Source organism: Canis aureus, chromosome 6 (assembly GCF_053574225.1).
Source record: "Canis aureus isolate CA01 chromosome 6, VMU_Caureus_v.1.0, whole genome shotgun sequence".
Lineage (NCBI taxonomy): Eukaryota > Metazoa > Chordata > Mammalia > Carnivora > Canidae > Canis > Canis aureus.
In genome coordinates this window covers 73,047,041-73,060,577 of record NC_135616.1, presented here as the reverse complement: position 1 = coordinate 73,060,577, position 13,537 = coordinate 73,047,041, and the positions used below count along the sequence as shown (strand labels likewise).

Genomic DNA, 13,537 nt, shown 5'->3' with positions numbered 1-13,537 from the left:
GCAGGAAGCTATGGGGCTGGAAGTCAAAGCAGAGGGAATGGTGGTGGGTTTTCAAGACCCAAGGATGCATGTAAGGACCAAGGATCTTCCAGCGGAGAAACCATGGCTCCGGCCTGTTGGAGGGAGCGGAGGATGGAGGAATGAGGAGGAAGGGGTGAGACACCAGTCAATCTGAAACGTGAAGCCCTACTTTAGAGAAATGAGTATGCACCCTTCTAGTGGTGAGCTCCGGCCTGGAGATTGGAGGCAGCCTGTGCTCCTGGTCTAACCACCCCTCCCTCCCAGCTCCGTTCATCTCTGCCCACAGACACCCTCAGAAGAGCCTGGCAATGCCTCTTCAAGCCTCCGCCACTAGATGTGTGGAGGAAGGGAAAGCATCTAGGTCTTTTGCCTCTTGAGCTGACTTTGGAACAAAGAACCAGACTGAGTGGCGGGGGGACAGGTGTCTTCCAGCAAAGCCACCCAAATGTGCTTCCAAACCCTTCTAGACCCACCATACAAACCAGTGTCCAGATGGTTCACAGAGCAGCCTCCTGGACCTTGTTGAGTCAAGTGGAGAGGAATAACAACAATAATAGTAAATATTTATTATTATGATCTGATGATGATGATGATGATGATGATGATGATGATGATGATGATTTAGGACAGGGGAGCCCTTCCTGGCTGTGTCAACTGGGCTATAGTCTATTCCCATTTTTCAGAATGAATGGAAAGGTCAAAGATGACCCTTGGAGGGAAGAGTATAACCAGTGGGACTTGTGCTACTGTGCTCCCCTTCCCCCTCATTTCTTCTCCTTTTGGGGCGGTCGGATTCCTCAGGCTTCCATCGCCCCACCTCGAGTCCTACCCTGGACCACAGTGAGCTTCGGATCCACAGCGTGAGGGCTCCTTCTCAGCACTTCCACTCAAGCCGGGTCCTTCCCGGCTGCCTGTCCTCCCTCATCTTTGCAGAATCAGCTCAAACGTCGCCTTCTCTCTGGGACCTTTCCCTGCATCCCGGAGACAAAACTTGGCCTTTCCCTCTTAGGGGAGCACTCACGGCGTTTTTCTCAGTGGCCTGTTGCTGATGCCTGTTCCCGTATGCATCCACCCCAGTCGGGAGCTCCTAAAGGGTGTGATCTGCATCGCCTGGTCCTGACTTGATGCTTTTAGGGCGAGAGTAAATGAAGGAATGAGTGAGTGAGTGAATGAATGAAACACAGCAAGGGACAGACAAGGCCTCTAACCCGTAAGTGTGCATCTTGGCCAGGGCCTCTGCTTCCGTCTCTATGCTACTCCCTGCAGCGTGGAAGAGCTGCGGCTCCATGAGGGCACAGTGGGCCTGGCTGGCGGGACGTCTCGGGCCCTGACAGTGAGGGGGGTCTCCTATTAGGGAAGGGATCACCTGGAAAATCTCCCTCCCCCCCACCCCCAGTGGAGCTTTTTCTTTTTCCACAAAGAGTACAGGATATTCTGGACAAATGTGAGGCCCTCCGGAGGCAGGGGTGCATGGGCTGTTTGCTCCCAAGAGCCCTTCCGCGGGGGCAGATGCAGATAACATGAAATTCTTGCCCCCTCTCGGGCTGCGTGAACCCGAGACCGAGGGCGTCTCTAGCCCCGGGTGCCCCGGCGGTGCCCTGACAGGTTGGGATCTGCTGATTTCTAAAGAGATTTTGAGCAGAGAGCACGCAGTTTTAGGAAGGGCCGTGGGAGGGGGGCTGCCTCAAGATGCCCTAGATCCTGGCCTCCTGAGTCCCCTGCTTGACCAGGAGAAGGGAAGGGGTCATCCCGGCTGCGCCCCAGGAGATCTGCCAGGAGAACAGGTGGAAGTCAGGCTAAGATTCTCCGCAGAAGGCACCAGCCGTGACCCCAGGGCGCCAAGAGGGCGAAGTGCAGAGAGGGAAGCGCGGAAGGGGCAGGAGGAAGGTGGTGGAGGGCCACAGCTGAGCAGGGGAAGGTGGAATTAAAGTAATCAGAGCCCGAGAGCCCCCCCTCTCTCAGGGTCCCTGATGAGTTGGCTGGCTCTTTCTGCAACGCCCTGCATCTCCCCCCAACTCCCTCTCCTACAGGGTCGGGGTTTCCCACCCCCAGGAATAGCAGGGAAGCAGATCACAAAGCCTCCTGGATGATAAAAGCCACTTGCTTCTCACCCTGTGCTACCTTCCAGGAAAACCCACTTGGTTGGGCCCCTGCTCCCACCTGGGTCCCCTTTCCATGCGCCCGTCCCTTCGTGGGCTGTGGGCTCTCTGCTGCGTTCCTGAAGTGCGGGGCTAGGAAGCCAGGTCGCGGCTCAAGAGCCCAAGATGCCATCGATCGGCGCCCCCCGACGTACAGCTGAGTGGATTCTTGTGCCCACAGGGTCTCTCCCAGCCCAGATACCACCTGAGCCTTCCCCTTCCCTCCTTCCTCCTTCCCCAGGCCTTCGGGACACCCCAGCCTTCAGGGACAGTGCTCGGTGACCCGCAGTGGCCCTCCAACGACAGAGATCTAACCCCCCTCACTCTTGGTGGGTGTTTACAGAACAATAGGAAAGCAAGGTGAGTGTGCAGGAGGGCCTGGCCGTCCTGCCCCCCGGGGTGTGGGTTCTGAGGGGCGGAGCCAGGCGCCCGAGCCCTCGCTCCATTGGTCAGACCCGGCAGGTAACCCGAAGCCCTGCTGAGAGGTGCATAAATAAAGAGTGAAACTAGTACCACCTCCTTGAAAGGGGCTGAGTCCTTCTTCACCTTTGCCTTGGAAAAACCCGTTTCTCTCTCTTTCATTGTCTCTTACCTATTTCTCAACCTTCTATTTCCAAAAGCCCCACGGAGCCCTCCCACATGCTGCAAACCCTTTCTTCCAGCTACTTCTGCTCTCTCTAATCCAGTTCCACTCTTCCCTGCTTCCATGTTCTTTTTTTCTTAAAGGGAGGATGACTCTTCAGGACCGGCCCCCACCCCACCCCCCTCAGGAACAGGCCTGCTCGACTGGATCCGACACAGTAAGTGTTTCTCCTTTCTTAGCTCCAGCCGTCCAACCCCAGGAGTGAAAGAACATTCCGAGACTCGGAATTCCTTCTCTTCCTCTCATACACCTGAGTCTCCAGCCATCTCTTTGTTCTGAGTGATCTTATGGGAAAAAAAAAAAAAAAAAGCCTATTTATTATTTTGCATCAAGCTCCGAGAAGGTACGGACACGCATGCTTCCAGGTGAGTCTGAAATCTGTGATTTGGGGTGCTTCGGAAAACCCAAGCCGAGTGCCTGTACCAGGAGGATCTCTGGACAGTTAAAGAGAAGATTATGGGCTGTGGAAAGAAGCCACACTCACTGGAGGTTGATTATCCACTTCTTCCAAAGCTAAAATAGGAGGACCTACTTCATTTTACCCAAATCCCAGGCCAGTTCTACGTTTGGGGGTGCGGGGCAGTTTCCAACGGTCTCAGGCAATAATTGTCACCGATAATGGGAATTGGGGTGGTAAGGTGGGTGCCGAGCAGTTAAGTACCAAGATTACAGTTCTTTCTAGATTTCACAGCAGCGATGTGCCCAACTAGAGGAATGGGGTGGGGCGGGGGAGGGGTGCAGTCCTGGCCTCTCAGGGCAGGGCCGCAGGGTAGACCATAACAAGAAATTTCAGGACCTGACTCCATTCTTCGGTTCTTGTGTCCACGTTGGTCTTATTGGGAAGCCGTGTGGGGCACAGGTCCCGGGGCAGTTGGGGAGCAGGAGAGCAGTCATCGGGTGAACTTATTCTAAAACCAGCACAGGAACAATTTGCTTCTCTGACCCAACCCTACAACTGCAGGTGGCCAAGGAGAAAGCACTGGGCCATCGAGTTGACAAAGGCATGGTGGGTAGAGAATCTTGAACTCTGGGGATGGGGTCCAGGCTGGGTCTAGGCTCCTGATGCAGGTTCTAGGCTCATCTTTCCTTGTCTCTGCCTTGCTTTGCGGCAGGTCTGTAGGGCAAGGGTCAATGATACCTCCTGTTTGTATGGCCTTGCACAGCTAAAATGCTTTGACAGACACTGTCCTCTCTGGGGGATCCACCGTAGAGGCTAAAAACCCTACATGAGGGTGAGAGTCTGCACCCTCCAAGTGAGGCCTTGAAGAATCTGGTGGACCGTACATGTTGGGAGGGTAAGAATGGCGTCATGAGGGTCTGAAAGGAGACCAATGGGGCCCTTTGCTGTCCGAGTTGGACTGAAATCCAAGGAGAAAACAAAGGATCCTTCCATTCCCCAGACTATTTCCTCCCACCATCTTCTGCTATCACTTCTCAGAGCCAGCCGGGCCAGTCTGGTTTCCCTGGCTGTGAAATGGGCCACAGGCAGTTCAGGATTATAAGGTCCAAATAATGCACAGGCAGGGTGCGTGTCTCTCTCGTGATTGAGAATCGTGAGTATTTATGAAGAACGCTGAGTGGGGGAGGATGGGCCCTCCTTCTTCCCCTTGGTACCAAGCTCCCTGCCCCCAGCACCACCCGTGTTCACCCTGACCAAGGACAGCCAGGCTCTGCTTCAGCAAGAGCTGCGACAGCCTAGCCCTTGTTCCAGAGCCCTCTGCAGAGGCCCTATGCCCAGGGGGCTGGATCTTGAGGGAGGAGCTACATCATAAGCTAGGGCCTCCCTGTATCGGGTCAGGACAAGCCCCAGGAAGAAAGTATTCCAAACAACAGGGTGGATCTGCCCAAACCCACCCAGTCTGTACGTTGGTGCTGAGAACAGCCTTTTATGGGGCTTACACTGAGCCACAGGCGTGCCCGAACACAGCAAGGAAGAGGCCAGAGCAGCAACTAAGCAGCAACTGGAGCATGGGCATTGCTTTTAAGAGGACAGAAAGCCTCTGAAGCTTCCATCCTCCCTGTCTGGGTCAGCTTCCGCGAGCCAGGCCACCGCCTCCCGCCCCACATGCCCCAACGCCATGCCCAGAGAATATGGGATTGTTCCCATGATTTGGCCCAGGATGTGGAGTCACCGGAAAGTAGACGTCCTAGATAAGTCCAAAGGGGCGAGACCAAGGAGTCTCCCCCTGCTTTGCCCACCCCTGCCCTCAGGAATGGGCCTGGCTCCCCACCCCACCCCACCCCATCCCCCACCGCCACCCAGGCATCCTGGTCCCTCCACAGCTCCGCACCCACCTCCACTGGGTTTCCTACTGGCAGACGAGCCTACAGAGTACAGTTCATGCTCTTTGGATGCTGCATTCTGGAAAGAATACGTCCCATCCCCTTGGTAAGCAAGTTCCTTAGAGATGGATTTTTCTCGAGCAATTTCAGAGCACCTGCGCCCCCCAGCCAGGACCAACCAGATGGAGCTCAGGTCTGACACACACAGGGGACATAGACGAGGGAGACGATAACCAGCATCCCAACCTGGGAAATGCAGAGAAGGTTCTCCCGTGGACTGCCCTGCGGGTGAGAAAGAGCAAGAGTCCCCAGCCCCCAGCCCCAGCCCTGCCACTCAGCCTGGCCTGCCTGGGCAATGGGCATGGGGGTGTCTGGGTCCTGGGTGGGCCAGCTCCTGCAGCCTCCCTGGTGATCCGGGGAGGGCTGCACATTTGCACGTCCTCCGCATCTCCCCACACTGTCCCGGAGATCCTGCAGGCCCTTGTCTGGGCAGTACCCCGCCATGCAGAGGCCAGGGTGGCCATGTGGCCCGCCCCTGAGAAAGAGCCCCAGACAATCCATGTGTTTCTCTTGTCCTTCATTCCACCGGAGTCTGTCTCGTACCCAACCAGATTTCAGTGGAGTGAAGTTCAGGAGGCGTGGACCTGACACCGCAGCGGCCGCAGCAGCAGCAAGAGTAGCTCTGACTTAGAAAAGGAAAGTGCCAGGGAGGGATGTGGGTACGGAAAGGAGACATCTGGAGCGCATCTCCCCCTGCAGAGGGGCTGGGGGCTGGGCGGTGGGCAGATTGCAAAAGACACCCCAGATGGGAGCCGCGGATCCCTTCTTGTCTCAAAGTGATGCGATGGAAATGTGTGGTTTTTTTCTGTAACTTCTACAAATTAAAAGTTGTCTGTGTGCTGGAAAACCTGCCTCTGTGATTCATGCTGTGGGATGAGGACTCCCTGGCCTTCTAAGTCACCTCCCCTTTGGGCTAAAATGGACACAGGCCCCCCTCTCCTGGGGTTCTCCAGGCAGGTGGCTGGAGCCCTAGTCGCAAGCCATAGGGGACCCCTGTTGCCCTCAGGCTCTGGAGGCGCCCGCAGGACTTGCAGCACTGGGTAAAAAACCCGATTAAGATTTCTTTAAGCCCATTTATATTGTAATAAAATAAATGTAAATAAGATTTAAGTGAAGGCAGATTGCAGATCTTTCAGATGCTATACCAGCTATATCTCATATCGTACGGGTGTAAATTCTGCAAAGGTTAATGCACTTAAACATACTTGACACATAAAAATGTCAGATCCAACATTAATCATTTACCAATTGTAATTGCCTTTATATGGGTCTTTTCTCCCTAAGACATATGCTTAAAACACCAGGCTCAGTAGAAATCTGGGAGGAAAAAAACAAATAATACTTCTCAGCTGTCAGGGTCTATGATTTGCTTTGATAGATTTAGCACTGATTTCATTGGCTTCACAAGCCTGTGGATTTTCTTTTTAATCCCATATCTCTCCTTTAGGGAGGGAGAAGGTTGTGGGGAGGAGGGAGTGACCCTAAGTCCAAAGGAAGCCCCCCAAGTTATAGGGGAGATGCCCAGGCCTTTGTGTTAATTGTCAGTTCCTCAGGTAAACGAGGTCTCCTTCAGGGAGCCAGTCGGGCTAAAGAGACAAACTGAACAAAGCCTTGCTCTGACAAGTCTTCAGAAAAACCGGTTTTCACCTCCAGAATGCGCCCGGGGCAGCAAAACTCAATAGCTACCCCTCCCTGAGTGGTGCTTTTCTTAGGAGCCAGTGTAAAGAAGATTCCAGCTTTGCCCTTAGTTACCTGTCACTGGGGTCTCAGAGCCCCTCCCCCAGCCACTGACCTCCCAGGGCCTCTTCACCCTCCCTGGGACTCCGCCCCTGAGGGATACAGGCCCTGGGCGGGAGCCCAAAGGAGTAAGCATTTCCGCACCATATCTTCATGCTTTGAGTTCATATGGATCCAGACAGGCCCTTGCTCCTGCCACCCTTGCTTGTGCAACCTGAGGCCCATGGATAACAGCAGGGGGAGGAGGCCAAGCCATGGGCATGTTTTTAGTAACAGGTTTATCCATAAAAATTAAAAATTTTTTTAAAAAATTAACAATTGCCACAAATGGGGTAAAGATTGGGGAATGGGTCACTCGGGCTAATGAGCCAGCAAACACCTCCTATTGGAGGTTCTTTTTTCTTTTTTTAAAGATTCTATTTATTTATTCATGAGAGACACACAGAGAGAGGCAGAGACACCGGCCGAGGGAGAAGCAGGCTCCATGCAGGGAGCCCGATGTGGGGACTCGATCCTGGGACCCCGAGATCACACCCTGGGCCGACACTCCACTGCTGAACCACCTGTTGGAGGTTCTGAAGGAAAGAAAGGGGCACAAAAGCAGGAGGGAGTGGCATGTCCATTTACAGCTTGGTTTGAGCCCTCTGACCTGGATTCCTTTTCTAGGAAGAGGGTGTGTGTGTGTGACCGTGTGACTGTGTGTGAGCAACCTTCCTCCGGCCACGTGGGGCCTAGAACCAAAACCAGTGGCCCAAGGGCCTCCTGTCAAACACCAACCAGGGCGTGATGCCTGGATTGCAGAGGACACTACCGGATGCCTTGCTAGATACCCACCCCAGCCCCAAATCCCACCGCGATGCGACCTTCGCAGCACACACAGGCCTGGGCCCTGCATTTGCGACCCCAGGGTCTTCACTGCCCACCCCGTCCTGCCCGCACAGCAGACTGTCTGTTCCCCGTCATGCAGGGAGCAAACCCTGGGCCTGGCCCACAGCAGCTTTGCTGGGCAAGCCAGTGTGCGCCTGCAGCCCGAGCAAACTGCCCCATCCATCTTCCCGGTCCAGCCCCCGCTATTTTATGGCCCCTTATCTTCATTGCAAAGCGTGGCTCGCTAAAACCCAACACAGAGAAAACGATTGCATCAAAATTCCCTTGCAACCACCACCACCACCACAACAACAAAAAAAACAATATCGCCCTGCTTTCTTTATTCATGATCTGTTATTGAGGCGAAAGGCAAATATCATTGAGCCAAACCCGAATAGACAAATACATACAACCACTGGTAATTTAATATTTTGTGCTAATGGTATACACTATAGATACAACCCGAGAGGAGTAAATTACAATCCTATCAATAATACATCGCATCTGGGCCCCAGTTCCCCAGTTCGCTAGAAGATATGTATTGGCAAAAGGCTCTCCGAATATTAAAAGCCGTGCATATCATCAGGCGGTGGTTACAAAAGCTAGACGCTCCCGGAGGATTGTATTCCGGGCTCTGTTATCGAGGTCCTCTATGGGGGAAATATCCCACGTTGAGGTTCCTAAAGCCGGTGCTAAATGAAGATATCCTGTCCACATCCCCGGCCGCTCTCTGGGTGACGTTTCAATCACAGAATAACCCATAATCAGGCCCACCCCCCATTTGCCCGTCAGAGCACCGCATCTATCTGGATGCCTCTGCTCCCCTGGGAAATATGTGGGGTCTGTGGCGGTGATCTACAATCTACGATCTATGATGATGGCCTGCAGAGAGGCCTGGTGCGGACCGCAATGTTGGAGATAGCCACCACATGGCTTTGGAGCTCTCTCTCATCCAGGACCTGACCCCAGATTCCCCAGTTGTGTGGGGTCCTCCCAAAGAAAGCAAGAAAGGAGGGAAGCCTGATGATGACAGGCCGGGAGCCAACCACCTGCAAGGAGGGGTAAGAGATTTATTCTGGAATTTTAAATGCCTCCAGTTCTTAAAACTGAGTGGATCCGAATTCCCTTCCTCCTCCCACCAGGATTACAGGTCAGAGCAATGAAGACTCAGATGAGCCACCAGGGTCAGTACCTTCCTTATCTCTTTTCTAATCAAACCCTGGAAGTAGGAGGAGGATCCCAGGAGGGAGGGGAGCCGGTCAGGGGATTTCAGGCAAAAGGAAGGGGATGTAGACAGCAGCCCCAGCCCCAAGCTCAGGGAGGCCGGACACCAGTTTCGCGATGGAAATAAAAGCTTCCTACATTGTAACAAACTGACCAGGCTTTCTGCAGAGAGACACCTCCGCATCAAAGAAAAACAATGCAAAAAAAGTTCCCTTTGTGTATATTAAATCACCAAAAGCAAGAAGAAGCATCTGGAAGTCTTGTCACAGTCTCCCTCCCTCCCTCCTCTCTATACTCCCTCAACCACCTTCAATTCCTTTTTTTTTCCTCCTTGGAGGGGTGAACAAGGCGGGTTTTCCTTGCTGCCTGTCAGATAGCAGGGCTGGGTAGGACACCTGGTGGGCTGTAGGGGAATCACACCCACATTTGCTGCCCTTCGTCACTGCCCAGGTCTGAGGGAGGAGGCTCGCCCCTCTGCGATGGTGGGAAATAACAAAGCAAGCAGCCTTCACCCACCTCCCCACCCCACCCCCACCCCCCGGATGTGGTGTCCACATGGGCTTTAAATATAGTAGCGGGTGGGGAGATGCTGGCCTACATTTCTGTGACGTTCAACTGCGTTTGGGAAGAAGTGGTGGCCAGGAATCACTATCACCAAATAGAATCCATAGATACACAGATACACACTCTGGTTTGCGATGCAAGTCCCTCGTTATTTAAACTTTACTTAAGACTCACATTGAAAGTAGATAATGGGGCCACTGGGTAGCTCGGTGGGTTAAGCATCTGCCTTGGGCTCAGGGTCCTGGGATCAAGCCCTGCCTAGGTTCCATGCTCAGTGCGGAGCCTGCCTGACATTCTCTCCCTCTGCCCCTCCCCCTGCTCTCTCTCTCTCTCTCTCTCAAAAAAAATAAAATAAAATAATTATTTAAAAAAAGAAAGAAAGAAAGTAGGTACTGTCCAGCCCAAGCTGAACAGTTGGGAGAAGGGCCCTCCACCCACCAAAGATAACATATAGATCAGAAACTCTCACCAAAGGCAACCAAACACTGACTGCTCAGGGCTCATGGTGGTTCTTTGTTTGCACCCCAGGGCCTTGCCAGCAGCAGGCGGCAAGTTTCTGAGTCAGCGTGTGAAGTGTTTAAGGGGAAGTCAGATTAGATCTGGTGTCGATTTGATTTGATCTGATCTGGCTAGGGGGCTTTGGGTCAGCCACTTAACCTCTCTGAGACCCCATTTCCTTATCTGTCAGGTGGAAATAATGATAATTGTGGCAAGGACTCACAAGGGCCAGACATGGCGTGCTTTGTGTATATTAAATCACAAAATGCGTGATCAAGGTGTAAGGTATGGCTGATATTTCACTTTTATAGATAATAAACCTGAGACAGAGAGAATCTAAGGGACTTGCCTAAGGTCGCTTGGTTTGTGAGCAGTAGAGACGAGCTCCAAACTTGGTCTCCCTGGCTGTGGAGTTCACACATGGGACTGTCGCTCTTATCTTCTCTCTTAATGTTGGTGTGGGCATTACATCAAATAATGCATGCAAAGGGCTTAGCAGGTGCCTAGTAGAATCTAGGCTACTCAAAAATAGTATTTACTATTGCAAGCTCAGTATCCAGAAAAAGTTTCTTTGAGAAACTGGTGTAATGCCCGCCGACCAGGAATAAGTAGCTCCATGCACAACTTTGGCTGCCAGTAGCTTCATATTAAAGCTACTGTGTAGGGGACCTGGGGTGGCTCGGGAAGTTAAGTCTCTGCATTTGGCTCAGGTCATAATCCCAGGGTCCTGGGATCCCAGCCTCCCTTCAGGGTCCCCGCTGTGCAGGGAGCCTGCTTCTCTCTCTCCCTCCCCTCCACCACCGCCACCCCCCCCCCCCACTCATGCTCTCTCTCCTGTTCTGCTGTCTCTCACATAAATAAGTGAAATGCTAAAAATAAATAAAAATCCCTGTGTAACACAGTCCCAACTATGCTCCAATTTAGCTTCTAGAATAATGATGTCCTCCTATCACCTTGATTTTAGGTGATTTTCATTTTTCAGCTTCACATTCAGTCCATGTATCATACTGTGGGACTTTTTTTTTTAAATAGGTGTGGCATAAATCAGAAATACATAACCGTTTTTCCAGGATAAATGGCATTTCCATTTTTGATGACATCTTCCCGGAGGCAGGTGGAAAGTACTCGTGGAAAAGAAACTGGTAGAGCGCTAACAAAGAAAACAAGTTCTGAGCTCCCAAGAAAGTGGAGCAATCAAGAGAAATAAATCAAGAAAGAGCAAACAGTTGCTCGGTGAAGGGGCTGCCGTGGCTCTGAGCTCAGCACCCTGTGCTTTAAGGAGCAGTGTCATACGGGGGCCAAGCTCTGTGGGTCCCATTGAAGAGATTTCCAGAATCTGAGCCTGCCTGATACCAGGCATGCCATCCCCAGGCTGGAGCTCACCTGCAGGGGTTTCACAGGTGGGCATGGGGCAGGGTGGGCCACTCAGGCCCCCCAGGGTCGTGGCTGGAGACTGCTCACCTGGTGGGCGCCCACACCAAGGAAGGGCTCACCTGAAGCTGGACACAGAGCAGGCCAGAGGAGAAACTACAATGTTTATAGGATGAATTCCTTTGTCGGATCGCCCCACTCCTACCATCCGCCTCCTCTGAAGAAAGAGGCTGGAACAAAGCTAGTGTCCTTTTGTATAACATCACCGTATCAATTACGTTTCATGACTACCCCATTATGGCCCATTGTGCTATAATCCAACTGTTAATGGCCTCACCTCAAAAGCCCACATCACTCCCCTTTGCCCTCCTGAAAGCTTAGCTTTTAGCTAAGTTACTTTATCTACTGTAATGAGGTCCAGACTTCTTCTCAGTTAAGCCCCTGCCAGTAATGGCAGCAACTTCCCTGGGCCCCTCCAAGGAGGTTAATTTTTAAGCGTTTCTACAAATTAATAAACCCAGTAGCGCTGCTTTAATGTGCATACAAGTCACCTGGGAATCCCGTACAAATGATTCAGCAGATGTGGGATGGAGCCTGAGATTCTGAATTTTTAACAAGATCCCAGGTGATGCCACTGTGGTGCCAGGCCCACACTCGGAGTAGTGAAGAAGAGCATCCAAGATTCAAAGCCCAGTTGCCCCCACCCACCCCCCCTCCCCTCGTTTCATCAGAAGACCAGGATCCGCGTCTCAGCTTGACTTTGCTCTTCTTCCTCTGGTTTTCAAGTCATCGTGTCTTAGCTGGCCACTCTGGGGAGACAAGAGAGGCCCAGAGGGCTTGTTATGGCAGCCCAGGCTCTGAAATGGGAGGAAGAAGTCAGAGTCTTTTCTGGAAGTGAAAGTGGCCCAGGTGATTCCTGCTTATAAACACACAGCAGTTTAAAATAGTAATAGTACCCCCCAATGCCTAATACATGAGGTAGATTATTTAGAAATGAAATCTCTGTGATGTAGGAATAAGATGAGACAGCCTCAAGTATCGTGGCCAGTGACCGCTGATCTGGAACCAGTAACCATGAGCATACTTCAGCGGCCGGAAAACTCGTAGGTGAACCTAGTGAGCAATTTTCAAAATGAAGAAAGAGAAGAGTCAAGTCATTTACCAAATAGCAAGATTCTCAGCCAGCCCTCAAACTGACCTGTCTCCTGCCTCTTAATCTAGTGGTATTTTCAACAAATTATCCTATTGCTCTGTTAGGAAACTCCTGCTTTCTTGCTGACTTACCATCCATGTGACATGTCAATGCCCTAAAATTCAATGTCTCAATTCATTTTTTTTTTTTTTTTTTTTTTTTTGTAAAATGGGAACCATGGAGCTGAGAAAATTTCACAATTTGATATGAACATTTGATATTTCACATTCGATATGAACATACATTTATAGGGACACATGGGGGGCTCAGCAGTTGAGTGTCTGCCTTCAGCCCAGGGAGTGATCCTGGGGTCCTGGGGTCCTGGGATGGAGTCTCACATCAGGCTCCCCGCATGGAGCCTGCTTCTCCCTCTGCCTATGTCTCTGCCTCCCTCTCTCTCTCTCTCTCTCTTTCTCTCTCTCTGCCTCTGTATCTCTCATGAGTAAATGGATAAAATCTTAAAAAAAAAAAACCATACATTTATAGAAGTACAGTTATAAAGCTCAGCCACCTTTTCAGTGTTTACTAGAGAAATGAATACCACAGATAAACAGCTGTTCTGATCTGCAGCATATTGGCTCATGAAGTCCATGGCTGGAAAAAATGCAAACCAGAGAAGGGCAGATTTGAGTTCAAATCCAGTCTGAGGCCTTCCATAAAACAGTAAGCTTCTCTACACTTCAGTTTACAAAAAGTTACAAAGCAAATCATAGTGTCTGCCTCTCAAGGTCATTACAGGCACAAGAAGTGCTTGTGAGTAATAAATAGAAAAATGAGTATTTGTATGCATCTCCATGACACTAGGACACAGAGCAGATGAAAGATGGAAAGACCAGGAGAGTTGAAGCAAGTCTGAGGGTTCATAGACCTGAGATTATCAGACACAAAAGGACCAGAAGCCTCAACAAAGTAGAGGTCTAAAGCCCAATGGGCAGACGA

General features: G+C 51.6%; 2 long non-coding RNA genes across 5 annotated transcripts in view; one reads left to right on the top strand and one right to left on the bottom strand.

The window, feature by feature from the left end:
* The first annotated feature begins 2,693 nt into the window (after nucleotides 1–2,693).
* Nucleotides 2,694–5,992, top strand: LOC144315262 (uncharacterized). The gene is made up of 3 exons (XR_013381005.1): nucleotides 2,694–2,959; nucleotides 5,227–5,373; nucleotides 5,697–5,992. It is a non-coding gene; the product is annotated as an uncharacterized LOC144315262 (long non-coding RNA).
* A 4,873-nt stretch (nucleotides 5,993–10,865) lies between these two features.
* LOC144316397 (uncharacterized) overlaps nucleotides 10,866–13,537 on the bottom strand; it is a 44,092-nt gene continuing 41,420 nt past the window's right edge. For all 4 annotated transcript variants that reach the window (XR_013382326.1, XR_013382327.1, XR_013382328.1 and 1 more), the window contains one exon: nucleotides 10,866–12,215. This is a non-coding gene — a long non-coding RNA (uncharacterized LOC144316397). The remainder of the gene's footprint in view (nucleotides 12,216–13,537) is intronic.